Source organism: Alosa sapidissima, chromosome 19, assembly GCF_018492685.1.
Source record: "Alosa sapidissima isolate fAloSap1 chromosome 19, fAloSap1.pri, whole genome shotgun sequence".
Taxonomy (NCBI): Eukaryota; Metazoa; Chordata; class Actinopteri; order Clupeiformes; family Clupeidae; genus Alosa; species Alosa sapidissima.
In genome coordinates, this window is record NC_055975.1 from 9,389,746 (window position 1) to 9,394,476 (window position 4,731).

General features: G+C 39.3%; 1 long non-coding RNA gene across 1 annotated transcript; it reads right to left on the reverse strand.

Moving 5' to 3' along the window:
- Positions 1 to 965: 965 nt before the first annotated feature.
- On the reverse strand, positions 966 to 1,433 carry LOC121692613. Its single transcript, XR_006025286.1, has 2 exons — positions 1,263 to 1,433; positions 966 to 1,141 (listed from the first exon to the last, which is right to left on the reverse strand). It is a non-coding gene; the product is annotated as an uncharacterized LOC121692613 (long non-coding RNA).
- Positions 1,434 to 4,731: the final 3,298 nt, after the last annotated feature.

The window sequence follows — 4,731 nt, forward strand, 5'->3', positions numbered from 1 at the left end:
CCTTCAAACGGTTCTTCATAGTTTGGGCTTTTTGTACTGAGAAAGGCCATTAAAGTCATTTCTCTGCCCTGAGTTTGTTTGTACCACAACATTACATAATAGCTTGGGCCATTATGTTGGCAGTAGATCATCACTGAAGTGTTTTGGTTCTTGATCAGATCTGGAGGAATTTGGTTGACCTCAGAAGTCCAAACACAACCTGTGAATGTGGAGAACAAAATGAGCATTGATGACAAGAAGTATGCTGATGTATGCAGAATTATGGCTGATGAGATTCAAACAAATGAGCTTTATATTTACCCTTTAACAAGACCACTGTGAGGGCTGTAATGTAACCTGCATGCATGTTGGTAACAGACTGAGGTGAAGTCAAAGCTCAAGCGTTGCTATGAGCAGCATGTAGCAGATGAACCCTGAGCCTCGTCTGCCTCTGAAAGAGATCTTGAGAACAGCAAAAGAAGACACACAGCGCCCTCTTGTGTTCAAATCCAGGTCAGGGCATTTCTCAAAATTGGGCACACATTACAAACAATAATATAATCTAAATAGTTGCTGATAAAAACGTTGTCTTGATTTACAAATGCCAATGTCAGATTAACTTAATTTACTTAATATGTCCAGCCGTCTCACAATTCTTCTTGCCAGGTCTATCCTTGAGTTACACAATGTTAGTACAAAAGTGAGGCTTGAGACCCCATCACCACTTTACACCATCTGGGCATAATCCTGATATCAATCAACCACTATCTGTGGCTCTTACATAATGCAGGTGTTTTGGGGATATAAAAAAAAAACTTGTGAACAATTTGGTTTTTGTACGGGTTGAAAGCTACTCTGCACAGCCGTGCATATGCTGCACAAAAATACTCAGCAGAATCATTTGATTGGAGATTCTCCACCATCATTGCTCCATTGGTATTTGAAGTTCCATTTAATTTGATTTTGCCCTTGACCTCTGGATATGGATCTTTGCCAAACAGATATCCCAAATATGTTAACTGTCCGTCCTTTGTTTGTTTATACCAAAGAATCCTATCATAGTTTTGTATGTGGTGAGAACACTGGATCCATGGTCCAGATTGACCAATGCTCTGGATGATATCAGGAGGAGATTGGTTGACCAGACTGCTTGCTTTGGACCCTGTGACCAAACATACAATTAATACAACACATTTAATGATCAAATCTGCTAAGAAAACCCCCTTTAGAATGAAGACCTGTCATATTCATATGACCTTGTGAAATATGTAAATATGTTTTACCTGTAAAGACCAATCCCATGCAGATTAGTCTGAGGAGAGCATGGGACATTTTGATGAGAGAAATGATCTGTTTTAGGATGAAGATAATCTGAAACCACTCATTCTCAGCACTGCCAAATGAATACTGAAGACATAACAAAGTTGTTTCCATTGAAATGAACACACTGCCACTGGCTGGCACAGTGAGGAACAGCATCATTCATTTCATGTGATGTGATAGAACCCAACTTGCAATGGAGAGATTCATTTTGGGGGGAGGAATATATGCATCTCAGAAGTAACTTATAATTGACTCACCAGAGACTCAGAGACCTGCTTGTATTCTTAATCTGACTGTCTAGAGTGGGTCTGATTCACATTAGTGGCAAGTGTGAACCCTTTCGACACAGCATTTACAATAATTCTATAAAATATTCAGAATGGTCACCTGGAAATAATGTTAAGAGTGTATCCAGTATATTATATGAGAGACATTACAGTGAACAGTATGTCATGTTAATGACTCTACTCAGTCTCCTGACTCGGCTCATAAGAGTAGCAATGCTGATTGGAGTGTAGAACAACTAACAGGCAGAGAAGGGCAGGGGTGTAGTAGGCGTTGGACGCAGGGGAACACCGTCCCCCCACTTCTTGGAGCATTGTTTTGAGCATTCAGCAGTACACACCTTCTCGTCCTCTCAGGTCCCAGGTGAAAAACCTGCTAGTAAAACCTACTGTTAGGACTAAACATGGTGAAGCAGCTTTTAGCTGCTATGCGGCAGCTGTCGAACCAACTTTCGGATGACATCAAAAAGGCCCCAACTGTAGCCAGTTTTAAATGTAGTCTTAAGACCAAGCTGTTCTCAGATGCTTTCTTGCTAACTGTGCCAAGTTACAAATTCTGAATCTGCCTAGATAATTATTCTACCTTGTCTTTTATTACTTTTTTACTACTTTTGCCTTTGTTTTTGCTTACTAATTATTTTTTATTTTTAAATGATTTTACCTTGTGTTTTATGTTTTCTTTTTATTATGATCTTTACCTTTTAACCATTCTTTTACTATATTGCCTTTCTATGCTTTTATTTGTTATTATTGTTTGGTTTTGTTTATGTAAAGCAGATTGAATGACCTCTGATTTTTACAAGTGATACGAGTGACCCAACGGTGAACCTGAACAACTTTAGGAAAAACTTATGATTGGTGCAGCTACTTTCATCCAAACAAAAACTTTTCAAATGACTGGCACTTGCCTGCCAATGTTCTTTCTGTTATTTGTTTGTTTTGTTTTATTGACTGTGCACCTCTGCATATATCATTCGCAGTTACATTCATATGACGCCCCTTCAAATTGAGCTACACTGCCCACACAGCGTGTTGAATGCGTGTGAATTCTGCTTGTGCTATAGTTATTGCCATAGTTTACGTGTGGCAATGAATGAAGCCATGCCACGGCATGTTATGCGTCAAGGAGATTAGACTACAGTACACTATATTACATAGGCTACTCTACATTATGGTTTGTCAACAAAATGAAAAGAGACCATATTCATAGGTGGAAGAACAAAATGAGCATTGATGACAAGAAGTATGCTGTTTCTGTTTACAGCAGAATTATGGCTGATGAGACTCAAACAAATTAGCTTTATATTTACCCTTTAACAAGACCACTGTGAGGGCTGTAATGTAACCTGCATGCATGTTGGTAACGGACTGAGGTGAAGTCAAAGCTCCAGCATTGCTGTGAGCAGCATGTAGCAGATGAACCCTGAGCCTCGTCTGTCTCTGAAAGAGATCCTGAGAACAGCAAAAGAGACACAGCGCCCTCTTGTGTTCATATGTAGGTCAGGACACTTATATAAATTGTACACACATTAAACAATAATTTAATCTAAATCGTCGCTTATAAAAACGTTCCCTTGATTTACAAATACTGATGTGTCATTAACTTAACTTACTTAATATGTCTAGCCGTCTCACAATTCTTCTTTCCAGGTCTATCCTTGAATTACACAATGTTCGCTAGCGCAGCAGTCATAATTACACAATTTTAGTATAAAAGAGAGACTTTAGACTCTATCACCAGTTTACACCATGTGGGCAAAATCCTGATATCAGTCAACCACTATTTGTGGCTCTCAGATACATGCAGGTGTTTTGGGAATAAAAATAAACTTGTGAACAATTTGGTTTTTGTACGGGGGGGGGGGGGGGGGGGGGGGGGGGAAAGCAACTCTGCACAGCCGTGCATATGCTGCACAAAAATACTCAGCAGAATCATTTGATTGGAGATTCTCCACCATCTTTGCTCTGTTGGTATTTGAAGTTCCATTTAATTTGATTTTGCCCTTGATCACTTCCTCTGGATATGGATCTCTGCCATAGAGATATCCCAAATATGTTTTCTGTCCTTCCTTTGTTTGTTTATACCAAAGAATCCTATCATAGTTTTGTACAACACAGTATTTATCAAATCTGCTAAGAAAACGCCTCTAGAATGAAGACCTTATTTATATTCATATGACCTTGTCAAATATATACGGCTGAAGTGCCCTTGAGCAAGGCACCTAACCCCTCACTGCTCCCCGAGCGCCGCCGTTTGAAGCAGGCAGCTCACTGCGCCGGGGTTAGTGTGTGCTTCACCTCACTGTGTGTTCACTGTGTGCTGTTTGTGTTTCACTAATTCACCGATTGGGTTAAATGCAGAGACCAAATTTCCCTCACAGGATCAAAAAAGTATATATACTTATACTTATACTTATACTTAAATATGTCAATATGTCTGTTTCACATTGATGGTAAGTGTTTGTTGACGAGGCATTTACAATAACTTTATAAAACATTCAGAATTCACAATTGAAACTTTCTGATCGGAGTGTAAATCAACTATGGCAAGTTTAGGGGTGGGGGAACGTTTAGAAAAGGATTATTCATTAACAACAGATGGCAACAAAGCTCTGACTCTATGATAAATGAACCCAAATTAAGGACACATATGAAAAAAAATGAAGAATCACAAGTAGATACTGATATCAGATATCAGTGTGACACTTTGCTGTAATTGCTGCAAGTGCATGCAGCAAAGGAAATGAGGTTTTTGTTGAGCCATGTAATCATTCTGCCACACTGTGCTCACTCACTGAGCAGAAATATGTGCTACTGTCACTTGCCTCCAAATTATTAACAGTGAGGGATCCTTTCTGAGCATCAGGCTTGGTAGCATTAAATTTACCATTATTGGTCACATCAAAGTCTGGAGCTGACCCAGCTACTGTGTAAACAAGAAGTCTCATTGATTCCCCTTGGCGTTGCCGGTACCAATACATCTGATAATAGCTAGCGTCTTTGGAGTGGCTGCAGGTCATCTCAGCAGATTTGCCTTGCTGTTTCCACAGGATTTCAGGGGACTGAGTGACACCATTTATCTCTGCAAAATCTGAACAAAAACAAAAACACACAAAATAATAATAATATTGTACTGCAGAGATTA